This window comes from Podarcis gaigeae, assembly GCF_964106915.1.
Source record: "Podarcis gaigeae genome assembly, chromosome: 2".
Lineage (NCBI taxonomy): Eukaryota > Metazoa > Chordata > Lepidosauria > Squamata > Lacertidae > Podarcis > Podarcis gaigeae.
In genome coordinates, this window is record NC_139679.1 from 110,899,710 (window position 1) to 110,920,809 (window position 21,100).

The following is a 21,100-nucleotide window of genomic DNA, read 5'->3' on the forward strand; positions in this document are numbered from 1 at the left end:
TGTGCTTTGACATACAGCATCAGCAAAGATTTCTTAATCCTAATTGTTTGGCAATGGAATCACAAAAAGACCCCTTCCAACACAAATATACTCCTAAAATGATGAACATTTGGGGGTGAGAGGAGGAGGAGGAGGAGTTTGGTTTTGATATCCCGCTTTATCACTACCTGAAGGAGTCTCAAAGCGGCTACCATTCTCCTTTCTCTTCCTCCCCCACAACAAACACTCTGTGAGGTGAGTGGGGCTGAGAGACTTCAAAGAAGTGTGACTAGAGCAAGGTCACCCAGCAGCTGCATGTGGAGGAGCGGGGAAGCGAACCCGGTTCACCAGATTACGAGTCTATCGCTCTTAACCACTACACCACACTGGCTCTCTGGTGAAGGCTTTTCAGGAGTGGGTTTTTGATTAGAATTCCTGTTCCATTTTAGTACTCAAAACAAATTCCTGAACAAATAATTATCTCATTTTAAATTTGTATCACATCCACTTAGGGAGATGAAGTAAAAACAACAACCCAGACCCCTCAAGCCTAAAGTCTGTTGACCCCTGACCTAAAGTGCTCAAATAACTTTAAAATATGCTCGTAGAGATTTGCACAACCCTACAAGTAGATTTTTGTTTAAATGACATGCTTTATCATAGCTCTGGATAAGTGAAGCCTTCCAGATGTTGTTGGACTGCAACTCCCATAATCCTGGGCCAGCAGGGCCAATAGTCAGGACTAATGGCAGTTGTACGTAGTCTACAATATCACAAAGACATTAAGCAAGCCCAACCCCCAGGGATGCCTCTGGCTGGACTAAATAGGGATTTGGTCTGATCCAGCAGGTTGTTCTTATGTTTTTACCCACTTAGCTGGGTCCGGGACTTCATTCCAAGTAGATACGGTATGTATAGGTCCGTGTTAAGTCTGGTAGTTAAGTCTGGTGGCCACCCAATCTTAAACAACTCCTAGGTAAAGGTAAAGGTAAAGGTAAAGGTACCCCTGCCCGTACAGGCCAGTCTTGCCAGACTCTGGGGTTGTGCGCCCATCTCACTTAAGAGGCCAGGGGCCAGCGCTGTCCGGAGACACTTCCGGGTCACGTGGCCAGCGTGACATCGCTGCTCTGGCGAGCCAGAGCCGCACACGGAAACGCCGTTTACCTTCCCACTGGTAAGCAGTCCCTATTTATCTACTTGCACCCGGAGGTGCTTTCGAACTGCTAGGTTGGCAGGCGCTGGGACCGAGCAGCGGGAGCGCACCCCGCCGCAGGGATTTGAACCGCCGACCTTTCGATCGGCAAGTCCTAGGCGCTGAGGCTTTAACCCACAGCGCCACCTGCGTCCCTAAACAACTCCTAACCCACAATAATACTACTACCAGACTTAACACGGACACTGGCACCAGAGCCTGCAATAAACCCAGATGCCAACTTTGCTGCCACATACACCCGGACAACACCATTACTGGCCCCAACAACATCACACATACCATCTCGGGACTATTTAATTGCTCATCGTCTAACATTGTGTATGCCATCAAATGCCAACAGTGTCCTTCAGCTCTCTATATTGGACAAACAGGCCAAACCTTACGCCAAAGGATAAATGGACATAAATCTGACATCAGGAATCACAAGACAGAGAAACCAGTAGGAGAACACTTCAATCTCCCAGGACATTCTATACAAGATCTCAAAGTAGCTGTTCTATTACAAAGGAATTTCAGAAATAGACTGGAAAGAGAAGCTGCTGAATTACAACTTATTACCAAACTTAAAACCATGGAGGGGCCTGGTCTGAACAAAGACATTGGATTCTTATCTCATTATACATGACAAAGCCATTTTTCACCTTCTCACCCCTTGCTTTTTCCTGTAAGACCTATTGCAGTCGTTAAGAGTCGTCAACAGGCTCATCTCAGCTATCTGCCAATCACCCATTCCCACCACCCTTCTGAGTAATACCCCTCCCCACCTTCTCACTATATAGAAGGGCCTGGTGATTTCTGTTTCAGTATATCTGAAGAAGTGTGCATGCACACGAAAGCTCATACCTAGAACTAACTTAGTTGGTCTTTAAGGTGCTACTGGAAGGATTTTTTTTATTTTGTTTTGACTATGGCAGACCAACACGGCTACCTATCTGTAAGTGTGATGTGATTGGCCAGTGGGAACCCAAAGGGAGGAGTTAGAATGAGAGTCGGCTTTGTTTGAAAGTTAGTTGAGAGTTGGGAGTCGAGAAAAGACCAAGAATGACAAGATGGAAGAGGGAGGATATGTCTGTGGGTTGGTCGAGTTGTACTGTGAGAGAGTGAGAGGAATTGTTAGGCGGAGTCAGATAGGTAGTTGGGAATAATCAGTTTGAAGTTGTTAGGAACTAAGATTAAGAAACTCACAAGAAAATTAATTGAAACCATAAACTTGTTCCTGCATTTAAAAATAAACTTGATTATTTGTTAATGTTAACAACTGTCTGGACTCCGTGTGTCCCCATGAGAAATGGGGTGGTGGCAGCGAAGAGGCAATCACAGTGGTGGCACAGGGATCAATAGACTGTCAGACGTCCGGGGACCCTGTGTGATCGCCACAATAGCCCTCTCTAATACGGTTAGAGAAGGTGTCGCTTCCAGACAGGGTTGATTCTTGGAGCCTTTTTAAAAAGGTTAACATTTTAAAAAAGTTAATTAAAGCTACTTAAACAAATTGGTCCAATTTTGGTCATCCTAGCTACTGAGAAACAAGTCCCGCTGATTTCTATGTCATCTCCTCCCAGGTAAGAGTGCATAGGATTATTAAAATTATTATTTTTGAGTAACAGCAGCAAGAGTGTTACTGGCCCAGAAATGGAAACAACAAGAAATACCGACTGTGGAAGAATGGAGAATGAAACTGTTAGATTACGCAGAGCTAGATAAATTGACAGGGAAGATTAGATACATAAGAGACCAAAAGTTCATCGAGGATTGGGGGAAATTTGTGGAATATCTGGAATATATAAGTGAGGGACAGATGACGCTTAAGGGATTTAAAGAAGCACTGTGAAAAAGTAAGAAGTATTGTCTAAAGGGAATAGGAAAAAAGAGATAAACAATGTCAATATAAATTTGAGAAATGTGTAATTAAAATTATAACTATGGATGATTTACGGAACAGCTGAGGGAAGTCCAAAAGATAAATAAGTTGTGAAAAACGATGTGAAATTAATATATTTTGTTTTGTTTATTGATGTTAATTAATAAAAATTTATATGCAAAAAAAAAAAAAATTGTTGTCTGCCCTTCACCAGCAGGTTCCAGGGCAGCTTTCAAGAATTAAAAATGGAAAACAATTAAAGCAGGGTGGGCTCTGAAAACACATAGTCAGGTGTCAAGGCCAGGGTTGAGAGGTGCATCTTCAGCATTTGCCGAAAGGGGCATAATGAAGATGCCAGCAGCCAGAGTCACCTCCATGGGGAGGGAATTCCCCAGCTTAGGGACTGTCAAAGGGAATGGCTTTGGAACGGGACGGGGGCTGGAAGGAAAGGAGAGAAGACGGGGGGGGGGGCGTGGTTGGCGCGCGTGTAGGGCTAGATGCTTGCTATAAAAGAAGCTCCGACAGAGGGCTCGCGACGTACGGGCTCTTGGGTGTGTCGAGCGGCAGGCGCTGCGATTCTGCAACAGGCAGACATTTTCCCCCGAAGGCGTGCTCTGTACCTGCAGGCTGCAGCGAAGGTCAGTCAGCCTCAGTTTCCCTCCTCTCGATCATAGCTGTCAACTTTCAGATTTGAAAATAAGGGATCAGCAGCCTCGAAAATAAGGGATCAGCAGCCTCACCTCTCCCGGGGACAGTCTACGGGATATCTAACAATCCGGGATAGCAGCGGGAAACGGCGCTGAAATAAGGAAATTTCCCGCAGAAAAAGGGAAGGTTGACAGCTATGCTCTCGATCCGGCTCAACTTCACGGTCAGAGAGAGAGAGAGAGAGAATGCCCAAACACGGCTATTTTAAAATACTGGATCTCTCATTGGGTTTCTATGGTTATGGGCAGGTTTGCTTCTGGTGTAGGGGAGAGGGAATGAAATCGGAAGCCAAGCGGATCACTCTACTTAACTTCGTATGTCTAGGTGCTCATCACAAGTATGAGTAGCCAATGGCATCGTGGAGATAAGAATGCTATAGAGCAGTCGCCGGCGGCGTGGTTCAATAGAACAGCGCCCCGAGGAAAGCCGGCTGGCTCAATCCAGTCCACTTGCAGGGCAAGGCGAAGCGCCATCTGAGTTGACATTGAGGGTGTGGGCTGACACGTACTTTGGGCTCGCCGCCCATCGGCAGGCAGGAGGCGGGGCAGGGTGCTTAAAGGAGCAGAAAACTACAACCGATGAGGAAGCTGCAGTGCTTTAAAAAGTTTGCCACCGTCTGCGTAAAAAGATGTTGCTTGGCGAATGCGCATGGACAGGAGCCTTAAAGCCAATTTAATTTATATTTTTTTTAAGTTAGTTACTGGGGTGGTGCGCAGTATTAAAAGATAGAACTTGATTTCTGTCTCTACCCTTCTCACGTCCCTCTCACGTGCCGCCAATCCCACAGGTATACTCGGAATCAAAGCCCTTTCTGCTTCCTCTCTCGCTCTTTAGGACGAGCGCGTAAACAAATAAAGGAAGACGGGCAGTCCCTAAAACCCGCGAGAGGGGAGGAAAGTATGGGGACGGAAACCACAGGCATTAGATGGGATAAAACCGATTTGGAGGCTGTTCTGTTGGCAGCCCTCTGGGTCTCCCTTGGGACTCATTTATCTCCCACCCACCGATCCTCAAATGTTTTTGCCTGACTGGAATGCGGCTTCGAAATCCAAACGCTTGCCTGCCTGCGTCAAGGACAGAGAGAGGTGTGAGAGTAGTGTATAAACTAGCTTAAACCTGTAAGAGGGGCTCATCTTCCAGCGTCATAACTTTTATATACCTGCTGTCTTTGTCCATGGAGTTTTCTTGGCAGGGATATGGAGTGGCTTGCCGGTTCCTGCTCCAGGTGGATCACATTTGCTCAAAACTCTCCACTATAACCTGTCCATCTTGGGTGGCCCTGCACGGCATAGCTGATAGCTTCTCTGAGTTATTCAAGCCCCTTCGCGACTGCAAGGTAGTAATCCATGAAGGGATCACTGTCACTGGAAGGACAGATTGTGAAGCTGAGGCTCCAATACTCTGGCCACCTCATGAGAAGAGAAGACTCCCTGGAAAAGACCCTGATGCTGGGAAAGATGGAGGGCACAAGGAGAAGGGGACGACAGAGGACAAGATGGTTGGACAGTGTTCTCGAGGCTACCAGCCTGAGTTTGACCAAACTGCGGGAGGCAGTGGAAGACAGGAGTGCCTGGCGTGCTCTGGTCCAGGGGGTCACGAAGAGTCGGACACGACTAAATGACTAAACAACAACAGCAAGACCGTAAGAATAGCCTGCTGAATCAGGCCAATGTCCCATCTAGTCCAGCATCCTGTTCTCACTGGGGCCAGCCAGATGCCTGTGGGGAACATCAGCGCAAGAGCACTCTCACCTCCCATGGTTTCCAGTAGGGTTGCCATATTTCAAAAAGTGAAAATCCGGACAGCACTTTTCAGCGATTTCTGAACAGACACTGCTTAAGGGGGCTGAATACTGGCTGTGTCAAGGAAATTCCAGATGTATAGCAACCCTATTTTCAGCAGCTAATATTCAGAAACACTGCTGCCCCTAACTGGACAGGTGGCTGGTAGCTTTTCTCTTTCCATTTTCTTTGTGCCATGCATAATTTTATAAACTTCTATAGATAATGTAGCTTATGTACAAAGGCAAAAATTACAGTAGCTGCCCTGCTGCCCTTTGCTTCTAGCTCTGTGGAAAGCGACACCCTCCACTAAGTAGCTGAGAAGGAAATTTGTTTTTTAAAAAAATATATTTATTAACAGTTTTTTAATTTAGTTACAATACCAATAAACAATACAATGTAGCATATCTCTTAACATAGTTTTCTTAACTTCTTTGGACTCCCTCACATCTCCCGCTCCTACGTTCCTATCCAAAATTTTTTTTCCAGCAAATTTATCCCCTTGTTTCCATTCTTATTATCTAGTTTTCTGATGTTGTGTCTCTAATTTTAGATATCCTTTATTCAAATCTTAAAGAATTAAATATAACCTAAAAATTCTCCAAAAATTTGTCTTTTCTTAAATTTAACTTATCTTCATATATCACTTCCTCTATCTTAATGGTGCCCAGTTGTTTATATTCTAGCATCCTTCTTAGCATTCATATAGTTTACAATATTTTTGTAGATAAATCTTGAATTTCTTCCAGTCTTCTTCCAGCGTCTCTTCTCCCAGGTCTCGGATTCTGCCAGTTCCATATAGTCTATCAGTTGCATCTGCCATTCTTCCAGTGTGGGTAAATCTTGAGTTTTCCAATACTTAGCGACGAGTATCCTTGCTGCTGTTGTTGCATACATAAAAAATGTTCGGTCCTTCTTTAACACCTTCCGGCCGACAATACCCAGAAGGAAGGCCTCTGGTTTCTTAGGGAAGGTATACTTAAATACCTTTTTCAGCTCATTATATATCATTTCCCAGAAAGCCTTCACTCTAGGGCAGGTCCACCAGAGGTGAAAGAATGTTCCTTCATTTTCTTTACACTTCCAACATTTATTGTCAGACAAGTGGTATATTTTTGCAAGTTTGACTGTAGTCATATACCATCTATATATCATTTTCATAACATTTTCTTTCAAAGCATTACATGCAGTAAAATTCAGCCCAGTAGTCCACAACCTCTCTCAGTCCTCAAACATGATGTTATAACTAATGTCCTGTGCCCACTTTATCATAGCCGATTTGACCGTTTCGTCTTGTGTGTTCCATTTTAACAGCAAGTTATACATTCTAGAAAGTACCTTAGTCTTAGGCTCTAATAGTTCAGTTTCTAACTTCGATTTTTCCACCTGGAATCCTAACTTTTTGTCAAGTTTAACTTTCTTTTGCATCCGTTAATATCTTAAACTTAATTCTGGGCTTTTTGCCCTGCCAGACAAATTTGGAAATATCTCTCTGCCACTTCCAAAAGCACTCCGTTTTGTCCACAATCTGCAAAGTTTGAAACAAAAACAGCATTTTTGGCAATACATTCATCTTTATAGCAGCGATTCGGCCTAACAAGGAAAGTTTCAATCTTGTCCAACTTTCTAAGTCTCTCTTAATTTCTGACCAGCATTTCTCATAGTTGTCCTTAAAAAGACTCAGATTTTTTGCTGTTATGTTTACCCCTAGGTATTTTACTTTTTTAACCACGTTTAACTCTGTCTCTTTCTGAAACCTTTCTGACTCTGTAACTGTCAATTTCCCCCCCAATACCTTAGTTTTCTGCTTGTTCAATTTAAATCCCGCCACCGACCAAACTCTTGGATCAATTGTAATACTCTTTTCGTACTGGGTTCTGGCTCCTGTAGAGTCAAAACCAAGTCATCTGCAAAAGCTTTAAGTTTGTACTGTTTCGCTCCGACCTGAATTCCTTTAACCAACTGGTCTCCTCTAATCATATTCAAGAGCACCTCCAGGACTGATATGAATAACAATGGGGAAATAGGGCAGCTTTGTCGTGTCCCTTTCTCAATTTTAAACTCTTCTGTAACCACATTGTTGACTATCAATTTGGCCTTTTGTTCTGAATAGATTGCATCTATCCCATTTTCGAATCCCCGACCCACTCCCATCCCTTCCAAATTTTTCTTCATGAATTTCCAGGAAATATTGTCAAAGGCCTTCTCCGCATCTATAAAAATTAACACAGCTCTTGTATTAATGTTTGTTTGCAAGAGTTCCAAGATGTCTATAATGTTCCTTGTGTTGGCAAACAAATGTCTACCTGGGAGAAAGCCTGCCTGGTCCTTGTGAATTACTTCATTTAGAACTTTTAAAAATCTACTTGCTAAAATGTCTGCAAATATTTTGTAATCCACATTTAAAAGGGAGATGGGACGGTAGTTCTTAAGTTGTGTCTTTTCCGTTTCCAGTTTGGGTATCAATGTGATAAAGGCCTCTTTCCACGATTCCGGCGCCTTCTTCCCCTCCAAAATTTCATTGCCTACCTCCATCAATGGTTGTATCAAATAGTCTTTCAATGTCTTATAAGCCCATCTGGCCCTGGAGATTTGCCCAATTGCATGTTCTGAATGGCTTGTTCAATCTCTTGTCGTGTTATTTTGCAGTTCAGGATTGTTCTGTTTTCTTGTGACAATTTTGGTAGCCCATTCTTTATCAAAAATTGTTCTATCTCAACCTCGTCTTGCGGGCCTTGAGTATAAAATGTCTGCAAATATTTTGTAATCCACATTTAAGAGGGAGATGGGACGGTAGTTCTTAAGTTGTGTCTTTTCCGTTTCCAGTTTGGGTATCAATGTGATAAAGGCCTCTTTCCACGATTCCGGCGCCTTCTTCCCCTCCAAATTTCATTGCCTACCTCCATCAATGGTTGTATCAAATAGTCTTTCAATGTCTTATAATACTTGGAGGTAAGCCCATCTGGCCCTGGAGATTTGCCCAATTGCATGTTCTGAATGGCTTGTTCAATCTCTTGTCGTGTTATTTTGCAGTTCAGGATTGATCTGTTTTCTTGTGACAATTTTGGTAGCCCATTCTTTATCAAAAATTGTTCTATCTCAACCTCGTCTTGCGAGCCTTGAGTATACAGTTGTTTAAAATACCTCTGGAAACACTTTCTAATCTCCATAGGGTTCTGTACATTTCTTCCTTCAATTTCTAAATTTGTAACTGTGTTCATTTTTTGTCTCTTCTTCAACTGCCATGCTAGCAGTTTCCCACATTTATTTGCCGATTCAAATGTTTTTTGTTTCATTAATTTAACTTTCCACTCTATTTCCTGGTTTATCAATTTAGAATATTGTGCTTGATAAAGTTTAATTTCTCTCAGAATCGGCTGTGACTTTGGTTTTGATCTTAATTTCTTCTCACATTCTTTAATTTTCTCCAAAATAATGTCTTTTTTCTCATTTTGTGTCCTTTTCTTAACAGCATTCTGTTGTATCAAGAACCCCCTCATCACAGCCTTACTTGCGTCCCAGATAATTCTTTTTTCCACCGTCGTGTTCAAATTTATCTCGAAGTAGTCTTTCAAAGTTCTTTGGGCCTTCTTAATAATCTCCTGATCTCGAAACAAATTGTCATTCATCTTCCATCTGAAGGAGCCAGCTGGTTGTAGTCTTATATCCATCTTTACTGCATTATGGTCGGAGCAGGTCTTTGGGCAGATTTCCATCTTTCTGATCTTAGGTGCCAACCCTCTAGATGTCCATATTTGGTCAATTCTTGTCCATGTCAGTTGGGCTTCAGAAAAGAATGTTCCCTCTCTTCCCAAGGGGTTCTTTGTCCTCCAAATGTCAATCAAGTCCATATTGTCAGTCAGTTCGAAAAAAGTCTTAGGTAGTCTGCCATCTTTTGTTACACTTTGGCTTTGTGACTTATCCATGTTGGTTGATACCACCCCGTTCATATCGCCCATCATTATGATGTTGTCATAGTCCAGATAATCCAGCATACTCTCATGCAACTTCTTGTAAAATTCCGATTTCCCCTCATTCGCTGCATAAATTCCTAATATTAAAAGCTTCTCTCCTTGATGTTGTACCTCAATTGCCAAAATTCTTCCTTGCTCATCTTTAAAAATAAATTTTGGTGACAGGCTCTCCTTTGCATAGATCACCACTCCTCTTTTCTTCACTCTGTCCGAAGAAATAAATTTTTGGCCTAATCTTTTATTTATTAAAACTTTTTTATGGAGCCTAGTCACGTGTGTTTCTTGCAAACAGATAATGTCCAATTGTTCTTTTTTCAATATGTGAAATATCTTCCTCCTTTTTTCCGGGGAGTTGCATCCATTAATATTCCAGCTCAAAAGTTGCAGAGACATCCTGAATTAATCTGTTATTGCTCTGGTGGCGGTATCTTTTTCTCTGGATCTTCAGGTTCCAAAGGTGGGGGTACAACTGATGGTCCAGGCCCCGAGGGTATTTCAGTGCCTTTCTGAAGGTCCTCTCTGTAAGCAATCAAAAATTTATCTCTATCTTCTGCTGTTTTAATTTTAACCTTCTTCCCTCTGAAGGTAAAGGATAGGCCCTGAGGAAATTCCCACCTAAAGATGATTGAATTGCTCCTCAACAGTTTAACCAATTCAAGATAGGTGGATCTAAGGTCCAGAAGTTGTTTTGGGATATCCTTGTAAATTTCAGCTCTTCTGTCCAAGATGTCCAGTGACTTTTCGTAATGAAGGCCTAGTATTTTATCTCTTTCCTCCTTGGATCTCAGGGTTATCAGGCAATCTCTGGGCTTGTCTTTCCTCGCAAACTTTCCAAGTCTGAAGGCCGACACAATTTTAAAATCCTTTTCCTCTTCTAAAGGCCAAAATTTAGAAAATTCTTTAGTCAGGAACTCAATTAAGTTTCATTGTTCAAGTTCTGGTATCGACCTCAATCTTAAATTATTTTCCCGGTTCCGCAGTTCTATCATAGACAAATACATCTGTTGCTCACCAACTTGTTTGTGCAGTGGCTTTACCTCTTGTTCTAAGTTTTCAACTTTTTGGCTAGTTGCCTCAGCCAATTTACGGTTTTCTGCAGTGGCTTCAGATAACTGTCCAATTGTTTGTACATTCAGAGCCACTTGTTCAGTTATCTTGTTTAAGCAGGCTGTATTTTGGTCAATCTTGGCCGTTTGCTCATCTACTTTCTTGTCCAATGTTTCCAATTTTTCCAAGATTTTCTCTAGAGTTGAACCCAATGCTCCTGCAGCCATATCTTCCAGCTGTGGTTGCTCAGATTCTTCTTCTCCTGCCACCGGCAGAGTAGGAACTGAAGATCTGCGTGCCTGTGAGGCTAAGGCTAAAGTTGTTTGTCTGGTTCTAATTCTGGCCTCTTTTTTTCTTGCGCCACTCATACCAATTTTGTCTAGCAGTCAAGGTCAAGTTAAGTTGTTCCCATGGGAATACAGCAGCCCAGAGAGTAAACAGTCAAATAGGAGGAAAGGAAAGAGAAAGTAAAGTTAAGTCACATCTATAAGTCCAAAATCCTCTAGAGGGAGCTCATAATGTCTTGAGGGAAGAAGCCAAGTCAGTAAAAATCAATAAAATCCAATTAAATTTCCAAGAGCCTTCAGTTAACTTGTATTTAGCAGAGTTGGTTTAGGATGCATTACTTTGTCTCTAACAAGTGCCAAAATGGTGTTTCAAAATATCCAGTCCATAACACTCAGATTGTAACAAGTCCCGGTTACAAAGTAACAAAGTCTGCAGTCTGACAGTTCTATTGTTCAGGCAGTCCCAATACCTGGGTTTCTCAGTAAAAAATGTAATTCCAAAAGAAGAAGTTTAGCACAGTCCATATAAGAGATAAATCACAAAATTAGGTTAGGTCTTCACTTTGCACAGAAGCAGTTTCATTGAATGCACAGATCAATCTTTCTTTTAACGCCTCTTCAAAGGCTCCAAACGTAAGAGTCTTTTGCTTTGATGTTTAAGCAGCAGCGGAAGACGGACTTCCTGTTTGCATCTCTCCGCTTTCAGCCAAATTTAGCAATAATGTAAGCTCAAATTTTACAGTCCCCTCTTACTCACGGGTTGTTGCTTTAGATCAAATCTCTCCAGGAAAAAAGGCCTGTCCATCTTGGGTGGCCCTGCACGGCATAGCTGATAGCTTCTCTGAGTTATTCAAGCCCCTTTGCGACTGCAAGGTAGTAATCCATGAAGGGATCACTGTCACTGGAAGGACAGATTGTGAAGCTGAGGCTCCAATACTCTGGCCACCTCATGAGAAGAGAAGACTCCCTGGAAAAGACCCTGATGCTGGGAAAGATTGAGGGCACAAGAAGAAGGGGACAACAGAGGACGAGATGGTTGGACAGTGTTCTTGAAGCTACCAGCCTGAGTTTGACCAAACTGCGGGAGGCAGTGGAAGACAGGAGTGCCTGGCGTGCTCTGGTCCAGGGGGTCACGAAGAGTCGGACACGACTAAATGACTAAACAACAACAGCAAGACCGTAAGAATAGCCTGCTGAATCAGGCCAATGTCCCATCTAGTCCAGCATCCTGTTCTCACTGGGGCCAGCCAGATGCCTGTGGGGAACATCAGCGCAAGAGCACTCTCACCTCCCATGGTTTCCAGTAGGGTTGCCATATTTCAAAAAGTGAAAATCCGGACAGCACTTTTCAGCGATTTCCAAAGAGACACTGCTTAAGGGGGCTGAATACTGGCTGTGTCAAGGAAATTCCAGATGTATAGCAACCCTATTTTCAGCAGCTAATATTCAGAAACACTGCTGCCCCTAACTGGACAGGTGGCTGGTAGCTTTTCTCTTTCCATTTTCTTTGTGCCATGCATAATTTTATAAACTTCTATAGATTATGTAGCTTATGTACAAAGGCAAAAATTACAGTAGCTGCCCTGCTGCCCTTTGCTTCTAGCTCTGTGGAAGGCGACACCCTCCACTAAGTAGCTGAGAAGGAAATTTGAGGGGGAAAGATTCCCCACCTCTCTTCTTTGCCATGGCTACTTGAGCGTGCTCAGACCTCAATGTATTTTTTAAAATATTTTTTTGAGGGGGTTGTCCTCTTCACTTAAATATTTGTACCTCTGCAAACCTCAATTTTTGATACTTCCCTCTTGTTTCTCATAAAGGCGTCTGGTGCGCCTAATAGCATGTAGGCAAGCCAGGGTTGTTTTGCTTGTAAATAAGATTTTCTATTATCTTTCTGAAGGTTGAAAGTTCTGCTGGAAGGTGAGCCAAAAATGGTGGAACAGGCCAATACCTACGAGAAACCTGTAAACGGAGCAGAGCAAGTTACGCTTTTGCTTCAACAGAATGGAGCAAGTTACGATTCTGAACATTCAGAGAGGAGAGAAAATATCGGTAAGAAAGTTAATTCTGATGCATGAAAAGTATTAAGATGTAGACTGGAGACAGATTGTAGTTGGTTCTGGTTTTTTTAAAGAGCGAGCTCTTAAAAATCCCTTTTTGCAGAATGCGCAGTCATGTCATTCCATTTTGTAAGCAGGTTTTGGTAGTTGGCAAAATCCTGCCCAGCCTTATGTAGCCAAGGGTGACAGTGGGCCATATTCACGATAGTGTGGCTGAAAATGAATGTGGACCATTTTCAAATGAAAGAAATAACTTTCACGGAGACTTTGTTACCAACTGAAGTGAAGGGGGTCAAATGTCCAGCGAGCTTGCCAGACAGCATTAACGAAAAATCACCTGTAGCTGTTGTGATTTAATTGCCCAGAAGTCTGAAAAGTGTTTCGAGTTAGCAGAATAATGAATGACTGCAGCCAATACAGTGTGAATGATACAGTGCTGTGGAACCACGATTTGTGATATTTGGTGTAAAATCCAGCTTTGTCAGAATCCCACATTTCATTCTTTTTTTTCTTTTTTAAGAATAAAGTTTCTAGTCCGTATAATTCCATGCCACAATACCTACTCGGTCTTGGAAGCAAAAGAATGGCTAAGAAGGTTTTACAGTATTTAACAGCCAGAGTGGTTGTGGTGGTGAATCTTCATTTATCCGCAAAGCTTTTTTATGCTAATACGTTGAGCTTGCATAATCTATAAAGGCTTCAGAATTGCACATAGCTTTGATCACCTTGGTGCAAAAACTTGGGCGGGTTGTGTGGTTTCGGTTTGTTTTAGCGCAGAATACTCACAAAACTGTCCAAACTCTCCCTCCCTCCCTCCCTCCCTCCCTCCCTCCCTCCCTCTCTCTCTCTCTCTCTCTCTCTCTCTCTCCCTTGTAGTTGGTGAAAATAAACCAGGGGTGGCGAAGGAGGAGAAAACGGATACTTTTAAAGCTTGGACTGTGTATTTTGTCAACAAAATGTTTTCATCAAATGTTTTTCGTGTTTTCCTTATTATTGGCTTTATTATACTTGTAGTTGCTGTTGGTGAGTTCTGTTCTCTTATCCATTATCTTTGACTGCCACCTTGTGGTCATTTGTTTGCTTCTGTGCCTTAACAGGCAGAACAGTGGGACCTTGGCAAACATGCGCTTCTGTGTCTGTTTGCCAACGTAATACAAATGTGGAGGAAACAGGTGGCAATCTCAGGGAGATGGGGCTCCTCTTCCATGTAACTAATTTCCCCCTGAAAATGGTTGCCCGTGAATTAGCGTTTTGCAGTGTGCAGAGGACCGCAGCCTTAGCTTCCATAAAACCAGCAGAAGACGGCTCTGGCAATGACTATAATGTATCATGGTTTTAGGACTACAATGTCCATTTGACCGATCAATGAAAAACCTTTTTAATCAACTAAAAATGTCTCCCGTGTTTAATCAGGTCAGCAGCCCCCCCATTTAATATTAATGCTTCCAAAAATTGTGGGCGTCAGGCACCATTTTAGAAGAGGCTTTCTGTTTTGGGCAGACAAAAGACATTCCCTTTATATTGCCTTATATTGTTTGGGTTTTCCAGGCTGCAGCTGAACTTCTGGGGATGAGGGCCGCTGAGGGGCAGGGCTGGAGTGAAAAAGGGGCAATGCAACAGGTGTGATTCTTAGCTTTGTACCATAGACCACACACCAGCTAGAGCAGCAAACCTGCAACAGGCTAACATCAGAGCCTTTAGGGAAATTGTCAAGTATAAGTGTCACTCAATTTAATACATATTGCTTGATAATTAGACTGCAGTCCTGTACCACAGGGAGGCAGAACCCTTTTTTGAGCATCATAGGAAAACCTTCCAGTATGTGTGGAACAAAGTATGTATCTACTAGTTCACTTTGCATTTAGTTCACAGTTTAATTCAATTTTATCCAAATGACCCTTGGCAATTTTTTTTATTAAAAAATCAGCATCCAGAACGGTATAAGCTGCTGTGTTGATATATAAATTATACGTAAGAAGACTAAGGAAACATCAAGGCACACAGATAGTAGAATGTTTAGTTTATTTTCCCCAGCAATTATTATATTTTAGCTTCAAGGCCCAAAGAGTTTTGGAGAGTTAAGAACAAATATAAGAGAATGAACTTGAAGATGGATTAGAAATTGTGTGCTTCAGAGATTATTATTATTTTAACAAATTCAGTGAACTTTGCATTTTTTTTACTTTCTCTTCTGCTCTATTTTCTAAAGCAAAAAAGGGCTCCTTTTCCTACTTGTGTGGAAAAGCACAAAGCTATATTCTAGTCAAGCAAAAGACAAGAGGCTGGGTTTAATTTAGTGGTACCTCTAGTTACGAACTTAATTTGTTCCGGAGGTCCGTTCTTAACCTGAAACTGTTCTTAACTAGAGGCGTGCTTTCTCTAATGGGGCCTCTTGCTGCCGTTGCGTCGCCAGCACACGATTTCCATTCTCATCCTGGGGCAAAGTTCTCAACCCGAGGTAACTCTTCCAGGTTAGCGGAGTTTGTAACCTGAAGCGTTTGTAACTCGAGGTATCACTGTAGTTGCGCTAGCTGGAGCCAGCACAAGTCCCTCTAGTGGAACAAGCTTTCTTCCTGCCTGGCCCCCCTAAACAGCTTTGGTTCAGGAGAACCCTCAGAACAGACTGTGGGGAGGAGAAAGGGAGAAATAGCTTGAAAACACACACGTTTTTGCTTGCCCAATTGAACAATTTCCTTAATGCTAGTTTAAATTCCGCCCAGAGACTTCTGCACTCACATGTCAAAAGTCATAATTCAAGAATGCATCATAGCTGGGTGAAACCTAGGCCTGCAGCAGGGCAGGTGAGGGGGGTGGCCTGGGTCCCAAGGACCAAATATTTGAGGATTGGAGGGCTGTATTTGGCCCTGTCTCTGCAGTAAGGAGTTAAACTGTGTTAGGAATGGCACCGGTCAGGAAAAGCAGCAGATGGGTAGGTCCACCTCCCCCCAAACCGATGAATAAATAGACTATGCCGCAGTGCTAGCAGACGCAGCTGTTTTCCCTCTTAATGTTAAAGTAATAGGCCTTTGTTTTCAATCACCTTCTTCAGAGCTATTGTTCTTATTCCTATGCAAAGATTTGCAAATTTAATCTATGGAATTACAAATTGGTATGTTACCTGCTCAGAAGCAAGTCCCACTGGGCTGGAACTCCCAGGTCAATGGTTGTGGGATTGCAGCCTAAGTAGAGCAACAATCTTCACTTTCTCTACTCAGAAGTAAGCCCTATTGAATCCAGTGGGGCTAACTGCCAAGCTAAGTGGAGTTTGGGTTATAGCCCCCTCTATTTCCAGAGCAGTAGCTGTGCAGTTAGGTTAGCTGCTCTTAAATTACTTTCTTTCTTTCAGGTATCTTGTCGACACGCTCATCAATGGATCAGTACCGTTCGGATTACAACCCCTGCCCTCAGGGCTGGGTTCTGCCAAAACCCACACCATCACATCCGCACCCTTCCTGTGTCCCCGCCTGCCCTCAGGGCTGCGTCGTGCATGAAACCTGGTGCTACTATTTTTCAACTGCTGAGGCAAACTGGACCTCCAGTCAGAGCAACTGTTCTTCTTATGGTGGCTCCCTGACGGCAATCGATACTCCAAGTGAAATGGTGAGAGCCTTTCCCGTCTGCCCTGTGGACTTCATTATAAGCCTTTTCAGTCTGCCCTGTGGACTTTATTATAAGAAAGTAGCATTTAGACCAAGGCTGTATTGTGATTTACCAGTTAAATCAGCAGTGGGGAGCCTCAGGTCCACCACAGCTCCCAATCAAGCTCAGTGCTTCTGTCCCAGTTGCCAGTCATCCCATTACATTTTATGGATAGCACAGATAAGCCTATTTCACCTCTGATCTTAACACTGACAGGGGCTCTTTCCCACCAGGAGGAATTGACGGCCATCATTAACTTGGATGGCATTGAAAGAGGATTAAATTAGAGAAATTAATTCGTGGAGGAGAGTGGCTAGGTTCTCCCTGCAGTGTCAGAGATAGTATTCCATTGGCCTTACTTCAATCTTTGAAGTTAGTGCTCTAGGGCTTAGCTAAGATCAGTAGATAACACCCGTCTGCTTGCTCTTTAGAGATTCTCTCTCAAGGGGCAGGTAGAAGGATCTTTCCCTGGCACTGGAGTGGAGGGGCCTGAAATATTCTTTGGGTGCACATCATCTCCCGGTCATTCAGAATTATGACATTGGACTCCTTGTGGATTCACTGCCATGCCTGAAACTTTAGTTTGCTGTATCAACCAGGGATGTTTCGTCAGCTCAGTTTGGTGCACCTCCTAGATCTACACCTCAGCTGGGTTGTGGATGAGAGACCCTCCTGACTGTACCATGACCTACAGAGCTCCATCTGGTGGAGGTGCAGAGCAGGGCCTTCTCTGTGTTGGTGCCTACTGTATGGCATTCAGTCCTTGTGGCATTCAGTCAGGCACCCGTAGAGTGCTGGTTCTTCGTTACTTTGTTTATCACTGCTTTTTACCCGATATTGTGTGAATCATTTAGATCAGTGTTTCCCAACCGGTGTTCCGCGGCACAATAGTGTGCCGCGAGACTTTGCCTGGTGTGCCGTGAGAGGGAGGCGGGCTCCATGTGCTTAGAGCAACAGGCTGCCGCCCCAAGCCTCGCGCGCCCGACGGGAGCTCCTGCCGGGTGCGCAAGGCTTGCAGACACTCGCCCGAAGCACGGGGAGCCCTCCGTAGGGCTCCCTGTGCTTCGGGCAACAGGCTGCCGCCCCAAGCCTTGCGCGCCTGGCAGGAGCTCCTGCCGGGCGCGCAAGACTTGCAGACACTCGTCCGAAGCACGGGGAGCCCTCCGTAGGGCTCCCTGTGCTTCGGGCAACAGGCTGCCGCCCCAAGCCTTGCGCGCCTGGCAGGAGCTCCTGCCGGGTGCGCAGGGTTGCAGACACTCGCCCGAAGCACGGGGAGCCCTCCGTAGGGCTCCCTGTGCTTCGGGCAACAGGCTGCCGCCCCAAGCCTTGTGCGCCTGGCAGGAGCTCCTGCCGGGCGCGCAGGGTTGCAGACACTCGCCCGAAGCACGGGGAGCCCTCCGTAGGGCTCCCTGTGCTTCGGGCAACAGGCTGCCGCCCCAAGCCTTGCGCGCCTGGCAGGAGCTCCTGCCGGGCGCGCAAGGCTTGTAGACACTCGCCCGAAGCACGGGGAGCCCTCCGGAGGGCTCCCTGTGCTTCGGGCAACAGGCTGCCGCCCCAAGCCTTGCCGCCTGGCAGGAGCTCCTGCCGGGCGCGCAGGGTTGCAGACACTCGCCCAAAGCACGGGGAGCCCTCCGTAGGGCTCCCTGTGCTTCGGGCAACAGGCTGCCGCCCCAAGCCTTGCGCGCCTGGCAGGAGCTCCTGCCGGGCGCGCAAGACTTGCAGACACTCGTCCGAAGCACGGGGAGCCCTCCGTAGGGCTCCCTGTGCTTCAGGCAACAGGCTGCCGCCCCAAGCCTTGCGCGCCTAGCAGGAGCTCCTGCCGGGCGCGCAGGGTTGCAGACACTCGCCCGAAGCACGGGGAGCCCTCCGGAGGGCTCCCTGTGCTTCGGGCAACAGGCTGCCACCCCAAGCGGCATATAGTCATTATAGGCACAGAGTTAATTTTTTAAACATTTTCTAATGGTGGTGTGCCTCAAGATTTTTTTCATGAAACAAGTGTGCCTTTGCCCAAAAAAGGTTGGGAAACACTGATTTAGATATTTCTCTTTTGTGACTAAAAAGTGGTCTAAAAACATTTTAAGTGAACCATCCTGCTTTTGTAGCTCCAAAGTGGACTATTGTACTGTAATATATTTTCTGTGAGGCTCCCGTGGATGAGAGTTTAGAAATACCTTTGGCTGTAAAACACAGTCCATCGTGTAATGGCAAGTGCTATATGAGGCCATAGCATATTTTGCTTGGTTCTTTCTAATTCATCTCCTGCCTTTCCACCAGATGGTGCTCAGTGTTCCAGCCTCTCTGCATAAATGGCCCTCTCGCCACAGTTACTTTGGCAGCCATCTTGCCAGATTTCTCTGAAGGGAAGATAAATTCTCCCAACAGTTTCCTTGGACGTGGGGCTCGCCATTAGCAGTTGCAGGGCCACAGCTTCTTTCTCCTCCTTCCATCGCCGCCTAAAAGTTTTTGGGTTTTTTGCCCCTGCAACAGAAGCAACTGTAGGAGCATTCTGGCAGCCATTTTGTATCCATTTTGTATCCCCCACAATGTCCTGGGCATTTCAGGATATGAAGCAGAGGACAGGGAATGGCGGCTACAAAAAAACCTAATGAATAAATTAGCCTTGAAGACTAAGAATAAAATAAAAAAAGACTGTTAGTTTTTGCAGATAGTTTTCATATTACAGTTGTACCTCGGAAGTCAAATATGTTTAAACATGTTAGTGTATTTGAAGAAAATCCTGTCAAGTGGGTAGAATTTCTGAGGTTTTTATTTTTGAAAATAATGTCCTCTGAAAAAGGTCTGTCAAATACTGAGTTACTTTCTTCCCCCCCCCCCCCAAAAAAAAAAACCTGCAGAAATTTCTACTGAACAAGAAGGAAGCAACTGATTATTGCATTGGGCTAAGGAGGGAGAAAGGACAGCCCTGGAAATGGACAAATGGCTCAGATTTCAACTCATGGTAAGGTATCGATTTGATTCAAGCTTCAGATGATCTTGAGGCGGTTGTGTGATTAGAGATTTCTGTTAAATATTGCTCCATTAAACACACACACAGAGAAAAGTTGTGTCTCTTTTAAAGGAATTGGAAACGAAACCTCTGTCGCATGATCCACTGTGCTGCAAGGGGTTTGGATGAGGCAGAGATGCTTCTTCTCCCATCTCTGCCTGGATCCCTGGCCTATGCTGGCAAGGGATGCCCCAATGTGCCCACCTCTATGGCAGGTGGGCAGAAGCCTGCGCCAGCAATAGGCAGCTGAGGGCACAAGATCCATTGGATTCTGAACCAGTTCTGCTGCTGTCACACGATGGAGGCAGGCCAGATCTGTGCCTATTTCCTGCACCGATTCCGAAGCTGGTGTAGCAAAGAGGCATTTGTCGTAATCACCTGCCCAGTCTGCTCTGACTGGTATGAATGGGAGGCCTTTCAATGTAGGGGTGTCTATGCTGCTCCATTAGGCCTCACTGCAGGACGTTTAGTGCAGCAATGTTGTGGAACTCCCTTTCCATGGATATCTGATAGGCATTGACTGTTTTGGAGCTTTGGTACTGATTTAAGACATTTTTATCCCACCGTTTCTTCCCAGGAGGGTAATCCTGACTTGGTCACTGTTACCGTATTTTTTGCACCATAACACTCACTTTTTTCCTCCTAAAAAGTAAGGGGAAATGTCTGTGCGTGTTATGGAGGGAATGCCTACAGGTGTCATGCCTACGGATTTTCCTCCTCTAAAAACTACGTGCGTGTTATGGTCGAGTGCGTGTTATAGAGCGAAAAATACGGTAATTCTGGAGCAGTATAATGTTGTTTTAACACATTTCTAACCAGTCCTTAATAAATTGCATATTTATACCTCGCTTGGTTGCTCTTTGGAATACGAAGTGATTAAGATGTTTTCTAAATAAGGAATAATAAACATGGGCTCCATCTCTACGGTGTCCACATTTGTGGAATGCTCTCCCCAGGGAGGCTCTTTGGCACCATCATCACATATCTCTAGGCACCAGATGAAAACAGTTCTCTTCAACAAGCCTTTGGGAGATTAACATTAATAATGGGGGGGGGGGTTGTGTTTGTTTCCGTTTCATTAGCTATTTTGAATGCTTATTTTGCATTTTTATGCTGTGAACTGCGCTGTGTTATTTGGATGAAGGGCAGGATATAAATTTAATGAATAATAATAATAATAATAATAATGTTGCAGGTTTAAAATTGGAGCAGATGGCCCATGCGCTTACTTAAATGACAGAAACGCCAGTTCTTCATGGTGTACATCCGAAAGAGAGTGGATATGCAGAATACCTCATCTCCCAGCTTGAAGAGAGCTCAGAGTCTTCCCAGCAAGAAAGCTTCATCGACTGCACTCTGTACAACAGCTACCAATTTCTTAACACTGCCCTAAAGAATAAGTGCCTTCCTTTTGAAAGACTTGAGTTGTATCCAGTGTTAATCATAGGTAGGGTTTCTGAAAACTGTCCTTATCTGTCACAGAGTTTTCAGTGCAACAGTTTATCAATACTTAAGTTAGATTCTTCTTACCCATTCCATGTATTTTA

General features: G+C 44.2%; 1 long non-coding RNA gene across 4 annotated transcripts in view; it reads left to right on the forward strand.

The window, feature by feature from the left end:
- The window catches only part of LOC310838116, an 87,403-nt gene extending 66,430 nt beyond the window's left edge, over positions 1–20,973 (forward strand). For 3 of the 4 annotated variants that reach the window (XR_014560687.1, XR_014560688.1, XR_014560690.1), the window contains 5 exons: positions 12,748–12,899; positions 13,784–13,930; positions 16,254–16,507; positions 19,402–19,505; positions 20,749–20,973. This is a non-coding gene — a long non-coding RNA (uncharacterized lncRNA). The remainder of the gene's footprint in view (positions 1–12,747; positions 12,900–13,783; positions 13,931–16,253; positions 16,508–19,401; positions 19,506–20,748) is intronic. The other variant, XR_014560689.1, reaches the window with a different exon arrangement.
- Positions 20,974–21,100: the final 127 nt, after the last annotated feature.